Source organism: Abramis brama (assembly GCF_963993115.1).
Source record: "Abramis brama genome assembly, chromosome: 2".
In the NCBI taxonomy this organism is placed as follows: domain Eukaryota; kingdom Metazoa; phylum Chordata; class Actinopteri; order Cypriniformes; family Leuciscidae; genus Abramis; species Abramis brama.
The window spans coordinates 7,294,233-7,307,529 of record NC_139964.1 but is presented as its reverse complement, the minus strand read 5'-3'; the positions used below and the strand labels follow the sequence as shown (position 1 = coordinate 7,307,529).

Below are 13,297 nucleotides of genomic sequence, written 5' to 3'. Positions count from 1 at the left end.
GAAGTATCTGTAGTGAAGTACAGGTTCTGTGTGAAGAACAGGTGACGCAGCTTCAGTAGATGAACAGCTGATCTTTGTTTGTTTCCACTGTGAACTTTCACTCTTTTACACGTCACTGTTGCAATGGACTTTGCAAAATAAAGAATGAAATTAAAGCTTCTGTGTCTTCAAATAATACAGAATATGTATGTTATGGGGGGCCAAACAGGAAATAATTCTATGTAAATCCGAATATATAGTTAAAACTCTGAATATATAGTTGTAAATCCTGAATATATAAATGCAACCCTGAATATATAGTTATAACTCTGAATATATAAATGTAAATCTGAATATATAAATGTAAATCCCGAATATATAGTTATAACTCTGAATATATAAATGTAACTCTGAATATATAGTTATAACTCTGAATATATAAATGTAAATCCTGAATATATAGTTATAACTCTGAATATATAAATGTAAATCCTGCATATATAGTTATAACTCTGAATATATAAATGTAAATCCTGAATATATAGTTATAACTCTGAATATATAAATGTAAATCCTGAATATATAGTTATAACTCTGAATATATAGTTGTAAATCCTGAATATATAGTTATAACTCTGAATATATAAATGTAACTCTGAATATATAGTTATAACTCTGAATATATAAATGTAAATCCTGAATATATAGTTATAACTCTGAATATATAAATGTAAATCCTGAATATATAGTTATAACTCTGAATATATAAATGTAAATCCAGAATAGTTAAAACTCTGAATATATAGTTGTAAATCCTGAATATATAGTTATAACTCTGAATATATAAATGTAACTCTGAATATATAGTTATAACTCTGAATATATAAATGTAAATCCTGAATATATAGTTATAACTCTGAATATATAAATGTAAATCTGAATATATAAATTTAAATCCCGAATATATAGTTATAACTCTGAATATATAAATGTAAATCCTGAATATATAGTTATAACTCAGCATGTGAGCTCCGCTCAATATTCCGCTCTATGCCAATGCGCTCCACTCAATCGCTCACGGCCCAAGCGCTCAAATCCCGCTCCGACATGAAATCTCAGTGTAACGTAGGCTACTGTACTATAGCCTTTGTTAATTATTTTTAAGGCATTGTTGGGGACATTTACCATTTTGCATAGGTGGCCTCAGCACATTGTTTGTGTGATAATAGGCCATTCTTTAAACTTTATTAGTTTCAGAAAGATTCTCGCGGATACAGAGACAGTTGAAACAAAGGCAGATCTTTATTTTACAAAAGCACAAGGTTTTGGTGTTATTGTGAATGTACACAAATAAAAGTAGACCCTTTGTAGTTGTCTTACACACTAATCTGTATGGCCAAAAATTGACCGAGTTTCTTCCGCTGTCATTAAAGAAAAATCCATCAGAACGCGCTGGCGCGTTCGTTGTACAGGGTTAGAGAAAAGCTTATTTAGTTTCATATTTATGTTTAAATAATATGCTGGGCTGCATTTCCCGAAAACCTTCTTTACGCTATCATTCTTAAGTTATAACTCAGGCTTTACCTTAACGTTAATAAGTGTTTCCCGAAACATTCTTAGTTAAGAATACCTTCTGTAAGTCATTCGTTCGTATGGTTGGTCTGGAGCACTCTTAGCTATACCTTATCACTATTGACAGTTCATTACGATAGTGGCCACCACTGTTTCTTTACATCTCAGTCTATACGAATATAATTCTGCTAATTGAAGTGTTTTCATGAAAAGAACATTGTCATTACACTGATGTGATTTTATGTTGTTATTAATTATATTATCCAAAGTTTTATCAACTGGCAAACCGTTAGGCAGTAGATTAGCTATAGGAGTATGTACTCCTATAACTAATCTACTGCCTAACGGTTTGCCAGTCTGAACTGTCAATAGTGATAAGGTATAGCTGCTCCAGACCAACCATACGAACAAATGACTTACAGAAGGTATTCTTAACTAAGAATGTTTCGGGAAACACTTATTAACGTTAAGGTAAAGCCTGAGTTATAACTTAAGAATGATAGCGTAAGGAAGGTTTTCGGGAAATGCAGCCCAGCATATTATTTAAACATAAATATGAAACTAAATAAGCTTTTCTCTAACCCTGTACAACGAACGCGCCAGCGCGTTCTGATGGATTTTTATTTAATGACAGCGGAAGAAACTCCGTCAATTTTTGACCATACAGATTAGTGTGTAAGACAACTACAAAGGGTCTACTTTTATTTGTGTACATTCACAATAACACCAAAACCTTGTGCTTTTGTAAAATAAAGATCTGCCTTTGTTTCAACTGTCTCTGTATCCGCGAGAATCTTTCTGAAACTAATAAAGTTTAAAGAATGGCCTATTATCACACAAACAATGTGCTGAGGCCACCTATGCAAAATGGTAAATGCCCCCAACAATGCCTTAAAAATAATCAACAAAGGCTATAGTACACGTTACACTGAGATTTCATGACGGAGCGGGATTTGAGCGCTTGGGCCGTGAGCGATTGAGTGGAGCGCATTGGCATAGAGCGGAATATTGAGCGGAGCTCACATGCTGAGTTATAACTATATATTCAGGATTTACATTTATATATTCAGAGTTATAACTATATATTCAGGATTTACATTTATATATTCAGAGTTATAACTATATATTCAGGATTTACATTTATATATTCAGAGTTATAACTATATATTCAGGGTTACATTTATATATTCAGGATTTACAACTATATATTCAGAGTTTTAACTATATATTCGGATTTACATAGAATTATTTCCTGTTTGGCCCCCCATACACACACACACACATATATATATATATATATATATATATATATATATATATATATATATATATATATACATATTCTGCTTGTTAACATCAGGTGTCTTCAATAATGCTCAATCATCACTCAATTAATCACTTGTTAACAAGCAGAATATGTATGTGTATATATATATATACACATACATACATACATATTCTGCTTGTTAACATCAGGTATCTTCAATAATATACCTATGATATACCTGATGATATATGTGTATATATATATATATATATATATATATATATATATATATATATATATATATATACACATATATACATACATACATATATACATATATTTTTCCAAACTGCGTAGGAACCCTGAATAAAATAGAAAAATGCCTTTAATCTCTGATGCAAATGTTTGAATATTGAATGATGTGGAGCGTCTTCTGCTTTGTGTTCAGAACAGACAGTAATTGTAAAGTGCCAAAGACATGAAGGACAGAAAAAGATCATCAGTCACAGATCCAGTGTCCTCAAAGCTTCATCTCTGTATCTGATCTAAAAGATGGATATCAGTGTCCTGCAGGACTGACAAGTGTTTGCATGTTTCCTCAAAAAGACATTAATTTCCATACACAGCAAAATCCCCAGTGTTAAATCAACATGGCTCAAAGCACATATGGTTCCACTCTACAGAGTGTTAAAGTAACACTGAAGCAGTGTTAAAGTTAATTAAGTGATTAATTAAGTGATGATGGAGCATTAGTGATGAACACCTGCTGTTAACAAACAGAATCACTGAAGGAAAGAGAAGCACAAGAACTCACAGCAAAATCACAGCAAAATCCCCAGAGTTAAATTAACATTTGGTCCCACTCTAAAGAGTAACTCTGAATCAGAGTTAGAGTTAATGAGATAATTCAGTGATTAATTAAGTGATGATTGAGAATTAGTGATAAACACCCGTTGATAACAAGCAGAATCACTGAAACAACAAGAACAGAAAAAAAAAGAGAAACACAAGAACTACAACTGACTTCAGTCACAGCCTTAGATGAAATCAACTGAAGAGAAAGACATTGAATCTGTGAAGATCTCAGCAGAGGGGGATTAAACAACTCCACAAACAGCATTACCAGCTTCACTTATTACTAACCAGATTAAATTTAAATGTAACACCTCAGTGTTTATATGGGAACTAACAGCAGGGTGTTAAAGAAACACTGAAGCAGTGTTAGAGTTAATCAGAAAATTAAGTGATTCATTGAGTGATGATTGAACATTATTGAAGACACCTGATGATACTTTCCTACACACTGTAAAAAAATGAGTGCTTTGGCTGCCAAAGAAAAAAACTTAAAAATAAAGTAAAATATCCTAATTTAAATAAAATGCAAAAAACTTTTACAGAAATTTTCAATTTGATGACATTCTGTTTAAGCTAATTGTATAAACATTATTAACATGGGAATGCATTATATCCTGCAACATCTCGATAGACCTGGGACTTACACATGTATCTTATTTGTGGACTTCAGTTTGGCCTTCAATACCATCATGCCTGATCTTCTCACAACTGACCCAGCTCTCCATGCCAACCTCAATCTGTCAATCTGTCTGCTTGACAAATGGCACTCAAATCAATTAATCTTAACTTGGGTTTTCTGAGTTAAGGCATAGAATGTGAATAGTACATTACTAGATCTTTTTCAATTAAGTTCAGACATTAAGTAAAGTTAACTAAAAAAGTGTTCGTTTTGTTGGATTTTACAGTGAAGATGAAAAACTTTACAGCCACATTATTAATACTGCTTTATCTTAAAGTGTTGTTCAATAAAACCACCTACATTTTTTTACTGAATCTGGAGATTAAAAAAAATGTTTGATATATATATATTTAAACATAATAAATCAAATGCAACATGATATAACTTTTTTATTACATTTCTAGAACCAAAATAAGTTGCTCGTCAGTAAATATGAAGACAATCTTTCCCACCCACAAGACCAAACATTGCTTTTGTTAGGGTATAGATATGTGCTCCTGATTGATAAAATAACAAAGGAAACTGGAAAGAAAACCAAATGCATATAAATCAAACATGAAAGGATATTTGCAGGAGTTATTGAAGACAGAAAGAATAAAAAAATACAATTGTGAGATAATCAAACATACAAAACTGAATGCAAAATGATATCAGTTCATATAAAAACAAAATAATTTGATGTTTGCATTGTACACTCTCAGAAAATAAAGTACATAATTGTACCTTTAGGGGTACAATGGCTTGTCACTGGGGCTGTACCCTCAAGGGTACAATATTGTACCCTTGGCATAGGGTACATATTGTACCCTTGTGATGTGTACCTTAAGAGACCAATCTTGTACCTGTGGTGACAATTTTGTACCTTTATTTAACAATAGAAAAATGGACCCTTCAAAAATGGTACAAAATTGGCTTTGACAGGGTACAATTGTTGACAACAATGAGATATATATATATATATATATATATATATATATATATATATATATATATATATATATATATATATATATATATTACACACACGCTGAATTAAAATCAGAATTTATTAAATCCTTTTCATTTTCACATTTTCCAACATTTCATTTTAGACTCAATGTCTAACTGTGACATAAATTATTATCATCCGAGTAAATGTCATTTGCCTGAAAGTCCATTTCATGTCCTTTCATCTCAACGTCGGTTACTTCTATGCCTGCTTCTGATATTTTCTGAAGGACCTCCTCGGTTGAAAGTCCTGTAAGAACCATGAGTAACCGTGCTATGACTTCTTCTCCACCGATAGCCAAAAGAAAGAAAGACCCGGAACTGGACATTCTTTTAAATTGAGATTCAAGCAGCCAATCAGGGCTGGCTCTACATACACTCTCAGAAAATAAAGTACATAATTGTACCTTTAGGGGTACAATGGCTTGTCACTGGGGCTGTACCCTCAAGGGTACAATATTGTACCTTAACCTTTAAAAGAAACGGTACATATATGTAACTTTTAATGCTTTTTGATCCTCAAAAAGTTACATATATGTACCTTGAGGTCCAACAGCAAAAACTCCAGTGTTAATTGAACTCTCCTGGGAGTTTATATGACTCCAGACTCAAGAGTGTTGAAGTTAATGATCTAATTAAGTGATTCATTGAGTGATGATTGACCATTATTGAAGACACCTGATGTTAACAAGCAGAATCACTGAAGGAGAAAAAATTTTAAGACACCGTTATGGAGATCAGTGTTTGCTTTAGTTGGGCTCTTGACCCTTAAATCATTGACTTTAGATTTTGTTTGGCTGTTGTATCTGAGTTATAACTGCCAGATGAACAAAGAGAAAAGTTGATCAGGTGGTGTTGGTTATGTTTTGACATAATCATAATTTAACCTGAATTACTGAACTCATTTAGAATCTAATCTCAGGCTTAAATGTATATTGTTGATTACAGCATCACTGTGATCCTACAGCAAAAGATTTTCAGCATTTTCAATATAATCCAAAAATTCTTAAAAGTTGTTCTGATCGAAAGACATTGAAAATTACTTTATGAAGAAACACTGACATCAATAATCAGCCTGTGAATCTCAACAATGGTGACAATAATAAAGCATGTTGCAGTGCATCCTGGGTGCCACCAATCAAAACTCATTCATGGCCCCCATCATGCATTGCGGTATGATTAAATTATGATCTGAATTGTCTTACTAATTTCCTTTCCCTAATTGAATATTCTGTTTGTCACCATTGTTGAGATTCATACACTGATTCTTGATGTCTGTGTGTGCCTAGAAGAAATATTTGTTTTATCAGATCAACTTTTAAGAAATCCTTTAGATTATTTCAAAAATTCTGGATCTTATGCTGTGGAATCACAGTGATGCTGTAATCAACAATATACATTTAAGTCAGAGATTAGACTTTAAATGAGTTCAGTGATTCAGGTCAAATTATGATTAAGTCAAAACATAACCAACACCACCTGATCAACTTATCTCTTTGTTCATCTAGCCATTATAACTCAGATACAACAGCCAAACAAAACCTAATGTTAACAGTTTAAGGGTCAAAAGACCCAACTAAAGCAAACACTGATCACCATAACGGTGTCTTAAAAAAAATATTTTCTCCTTCAGTGATTCTGCTTGTTAACATCAGGTGTCTTCAATATTGCTCAATCATCACTCAATGAATCACTTAATTAGCTCATTAACTTTAGCACTCTTGATTGTTAATTTAACACTCATATTTTAACACTTTAACACTCTTGAGTCTGGAGCCAAATAAACTCCCAGGAAAGTTCATTTAACACTGGAGTTTTTGCTGTGTTATAATGATTTAATATCAGTAAATTGACTTACAAAACTTTTATTTCCTTTATTTCAAGGCTACTCAAATATAGTGATAAGTTAAAATATACCTTAAATGATTAAGGTATCATTAAAACCTTTAAAAAAAACCCTTTTTTTTTACAAAAATAAATAAATAAATTACTTAGCAGAGGCTGTCTTTTGATATTGTACCTTAACCTTTAAAAGAAACGGTATATATTTGTACCTTTTAATGCTTGGGGACATATATGTACCTTTTTGACCCTCAAAAAGGTACATATATGTACCTTGGGGGACAGAAATGGACTCCTGCTGTACCCCTATTTCTGAGAGTGTATTGTATGTTTCTTTGAAGCCAGAAATATTCCCATGCACTTCCAATTGTTAATTTCATCAATACACTGGTGTGTGTCTATAGGGCTTGGCATTAGAGATGAGATCTAAGTGCTGTTTGTAAAAGGTTTGGCTGTTTTGTTCTATCAGGATCACACACAAACTGAACAGGTGCAAGGACTGATCCATGTAAGCACTGCAATGTGATCTCATGACAAGCAAATAAGTTGTTTCATACAAACTTTCACTTTTCACAATCACTCCAGGCTTTGTGTTTACTATTGTGTAATTTATGAGAGTAAAAAAAGAGAAAATCTTTGTCAGTAAAATGACAAAGAAAGAAAATAAAAAAATAAAGTATTGTGCAAAAGTTAAGACATAATATTGCAGCGCTTCAAATGGTTTATTCTCCTTCCAGTGAATCACTGCCGTTTGCATTTGTCCTCATTTGTAAGTTACGTTGGCTAGAAAAAAAACCTGTTAAACGAATAAACAAACACATGTAAATATAAATATAAAACACATGTAAATATAAACTCTCTCCATAAACTCTCTCGTGTCAGGAATCTGCTTGAGTCTCCCTGGGTGAAAGTTTCTGCTAGAATTCAATGATGGAAACATGGATGTGAAAATAAAGGCAATTTGATGACATTCTGCTTAAGCAAATTTCATTAACACTATATATCAACATGGGACTGTATTCCAGTCAACACGTTGATCTCACAGTGATCTCTCCATATGATCACAATCTGAGTTCACAGTGAGCTAAAAGTGTAACCATATTATGGCCACAATGTGAGTCACCCCAGCTAGAAATGTTATTGGACATGGACTCGCTCAGACGTCACATTTTGGTTGAAAATGAAAATTGGGTTGACGTGTAAACATCGGATGTCAGGCTCCAACTTTAAACAACTCCACAAACAGCATTACCAGCTTCACTTATTACTAACCAGACTTTATTTCTGTCATATGTGTGGAAAAGTTCTTATTGAGATTAACAGAGGTTTAGATGTTGATGATTTATTGAAATTAATAGTTTGGTTTGGTGTCACCATTATGGTGATCAGTCTTTACTTTAGTTGGTCAGTTTGACTCTTGATGTTTTAATGTTAGTTTTTCTCTGGCTGCTGTTATGGCAGGAACAGTAAGAGAACATGTGATCAGATGATGTCAGCTACTCGATGATGATGATGATAATGATATAATCATCATGAGTAGTGATTATGATTCACAGAGTGTCAAAATGATTGATGACCCTATAATTGATGGTGACCTTTTTGCCACGTCCCAGGACCACCCAAGACGTGCCCTAGCGCTGACCTTGACCCCTCCATGCCATTGTCCCCTTTGACCTTGGGTATAATTGGATAATTGGAATGTCTATGACCTTGTGAGTATAATATGTTCATTGATTCATTTTGAACTTTGACACGTTACAATGGAAGTCCTGAGGGTTATGTTGACCTCTGACATCAGGTTGGGTCTGTGCGCCGCAGGCATCAGCTCCCTCCCACACTCCACATTACATCTCAGGGGTTTATAAATGGGGTCAGTGTATTCAGCAAAATCAGAAAAGAGCAGTGAAATACATTGATATGGCCTGTTTATACTCACATAAACCCTCATATTCTGACTGCCACCCCTGGACCATCAGACCCTCACAAAGAAAAGCCGGATAAATTCAGCACAACCTTGAATCCTGTGCGTGCGTGCAAGTGTGATTTGCAAAAACGCAGTTCAAGCAGCAAGAAAAAAAAAAAAAAAATAGTGTTAAAAAGTCAAGGGTCAGGAGCCCAACTAAAGCAAGCACTGATCTCTATAATGGTAACTTCAAACCAAGCATTTTCAATTAAACATCTTAATAACAACTTCTGTAAATGTATGACAGAAATAAAGTCATACTGGTTAATAATAAGTGTAATAATGTGTAATGGCTGAAAGTCAGGTGTATTTCTTGTGTTTCTTTATTTTCTGTTCTTGTGTTCCTCTTTCCTTCAGTGATTCTGCTTGTTAACAGCAGGTGTTCATCAAGTTGATCATAGGTTGTGCGACATGATCATTAATCTCTTCCTCCTCGATTAGTTTGTCATTATCAACTCATTTACTGACACAGCATGGTCCTGTCGGCATGTCATTGTTTAAAATAATTCATATTTTGCTGTATTTAAAATAATTGATTGCCTATATACAAATGAATTCAATTCATATTTATGCAATACAGTTAAACTAGAAAATCAAGGCCACAGTTTTTGTGAGTATTTGTGTTTAGTTTGTTTCTTTGTATGTTCTGTTCCTGTTCTCTATGGTTTCTATTGTCTTCAGTGATCGACTCTCTCCATGCACTGCCCAAATTAGTGCAATTATCATCCATTATAGTATTAATGTAATCCCTAAGTTTACACGAAGCACTGTAACATGATAGATATGCAGAAGTTGGATAACTATTAGGATATCCATCACTCTGACGGAGCTAGTTGAGTTTAAAAACTTCTCTCTTTTTGTCTGTTTTTATCTGTCATGTAATTTCCCGTAGACGTGATGACAATCCATTTTGTGTATATCGATTTTTATACACAGCAAAAACTCCAGTGTTAATTTAAAGGGATAGTTCACTTTGAAATTAATTTTCCGCAGTAGTTTCAATTTTGATATTTTTAGGTCAAACCGTTCTTGTCTGTCAGTCATATAATGCAGGTCGATGGTCACGGTCTCAAAACACAAGCACAGAGTCCAAATTAAAAATATCAAAATTGAAACTACTGCGGAAACAAAGACACCTACATCTTGGATGCCCTTGAGGTAAGCTAAAACATATCAAAAATTAATTTCAAAGTGAACTATCCCTTTAACTCTCCTGGGAGTTTATATGGCTCCAGAGTCAGTGTTAAAATATGAGTGTTAAATTAACACTCAAGAGTGTTAAAGTTAATGAGATAATTAAGTGATTAATTGAGTGATGATTGAGCATTATTGAAGACACCTGATGTTAACAAGCAGAATCAAGGAGAAAAATCATTTTTTAAGACACCATTATGGTGATCAGTGTTTGCTTTACAAGTGTAAACTTGTTCTTGTGTTTTTCTTTTTTCCTTCAGTGATTCTGCTTATCAGGTGTTCATCAGTGTCTCAATTCACTCACTTATTTTCAGTCAAGGGGACTATATTAGGCAGTTTACACACCTAATTTATTTTCATACATTTACAAAATAACTTGTTGATGTTTTATTGAAAATAGTTTAGAAATAGTAAAATAGTATAGAAGATATTATAAGATATTAGAAAAAAGAGGTTTAGATGTAATTTTATTGTTTCATTTGATGTCACCATGATGATGATCAGTGTTTGCTTTAGTTGGGCTCTTGACCCTTGAACAATAGATTTTCTTTGGCTGTGATAGCTGTGTCCTTAAGATACATTTGCCATGGCAATAAAGCTGAAAGAAAACAGGATCAGATGACAGTGGTTGTTTGTTAATGATCACAATCATCGTCTAGAGGTTTCAGATTCACTGATCTCATGTATTGTCTAATGAATTTATATGGGTATTTGTTGTCAGTGTAGTGATGACATATTCACCTGCGACACATCGGGTTGATACTGTAATCGTGGTTTGATGTTGAATGATCACCAAACAGGAAAGTACAGTCTGAATGAAATGATCATTCACTCCTTTATCTGTTGCTGGTTTGAGTGGTACACACACATTCATTTACTGAAGGTCAAAGAAGACTCTTACAGTTTTTTCCAACTGCTTACACACAAAATCTTTTCATGTCACACGATTTTTGAAACCTCTCACTCAAAGTGCAAAACTACATGCCAAATCTTCAAAACCATAAGCTATTTCTCAGCCTTTGACTCAGTTTTCAATTGCATAAAACATTCTCAAAACACTACACACAATTCTCTACCTAAAACACAAAGATCTATCAGGAAGTGACTTGCTTTCCTTTTCCAAACACAACCAATCAAAATGCTACACTTATTCACCAGGTCACACACACACTCCTCATATGTGCAAACACTAATTGCTTAACTGATCACTAACCAATCACTGCTTTACTGTAGTATAGGCCTAAATAGGTCAAAGGTCAAATGATCTGTTTTGAACAATGGATTCCTGGGACCCCCCTGGGACCCAACAGTTTTCACAAGGAACTCACTGCCATTCAGATATGCACACTGACTCATCACATGGGCAAACACCCGTCACACAGTTTTACAATTAGCAATCAGAGCTTTAGCATAAAAGGGCAACAGGTGAGCTCTTCAATGGAGCAATGGATGCCAACATTGGATTTATTTTATTTTTTTACTGTAACTGTATACAGTCAATTCTTCTGTTGTTTTGTATGTAGACCACTGTATGTACAACTTTGTGTTGGTTGGGATGTACACTGTGTACATTGTTTTTGTGGGGAAAATAAAATATATTTGTTACTGTGTATTTGTGTGTTCTGAGTATAAAAACAATATTCTCAAATATTTTACAACACACTTATGTATGTACTGTCTGTAGTAAGTGTAACACTGAACAAAAAAAGGCCTAAGTCATTATGATGAATGGAGAAGAAGTGTTTTCCATTCATCATAGTGTTTTACATTGAGCACATCAGTGTTCAACTGGTTCTTATAAATGTCTATTCATATGATGGTTTGTGTGTGTCATTTGAAAACAAAATACCATTTTGAGAAGAAATAACATTGTTTTGAATGTAAAGTTTCATTTTGCAGGAGAATTGAGGGGTTTTGCCCATTGTGTGTGTGTTTTTTGATTTGTGTGTAGAGTTCTGAGAATATGAGGCATGCTTTCAGAAAATGTGTGTAAACAATCGAGAAAAACTGTATTATGAAAGAAGTGTTTGCCATTTGATGCAAATGCTTCATTCTGACGTGTTTATGGCATTTTGAATGCAGTGTTGCATTTTGAAGGAGATGTGAGGCATTTTGCATTTTGTGTGTGCAGTTTTGAGAACTGTGTGTAGAGTTTTGAAAAAAGGAGACTTAGTTTTGAAAACGTGTGTAAGCAATTGGTAAAAACTGTAAATATAAACAGATTTGTGTAATGAAAATGTGAACCTTGAATTCATTCAGTCGTGTTTGACGATCACTAAACGATCACTACACTTTTGCCATGAAATCACTTACAATCACAATTATACATTTATTTTTTAGAAATTCTTATATATTATATATTATTATTTTTATATTTTAGAATTTTATATTTTATATTTTGGAAAACTGAAAAAGGGGAAAAGTCTGCAAACAGAAATATTTTTCCAAACTGCGTAGGAACCCTGAATAAAATAGAAAAATGCCTTTAATCTCTGATGCAAATGTTTGGATATTGAATGATGTGGAGCGTCTTCTGCGTTGTGTTCAGAACAGACAGGAATTGTAAAGTGACAAAGACATGAAGGAGAGATAAAGATCAGCTGATTTTATTCTGTCACAGATCCAGTGTCCTCAAAGCTTCATCTCTGTACCTGATCTAAAAGATGGATATCAGTGTCCTGCAGGACTGACAGTGTTTGCATGTTTCCTCAAAAAGACACTCATTTCCATACAGTGACCAGCGGATCAGACAAACCTTTCTCTGTCAAACTACTGATAGCATGCAATGCACATTAATTAATCAAATTTGGATGTTGTAGAAATCCCCGGAGTTAAATATAACATCTCTCTGCTTTGCTGCTTTTATTTGTGTTTTATGTGTTGTTATGCAGGTATTATGTCATATTATCTCTCTGGTTGTTCTAGAAAGCACTTTGGTCAGCCTAGTGGCTGTTGTGAA

At 33.6% G+C, this 13,297-nt stretch overlaps 1 protein-coding gene across 1 annotated transcript in view; it reads left to right on the top strand.

The window, feature by feature from the left end:
- Nucleotides 1-13,297, top strand: part of LOC311077566 (uncharacterized protein) — a 578,304-nt gene that overhangs the window by 316,351 nt on the left and 248,656 nt on the right. The gene's annotated exons all lie outside the window — the stretch shown is intronic.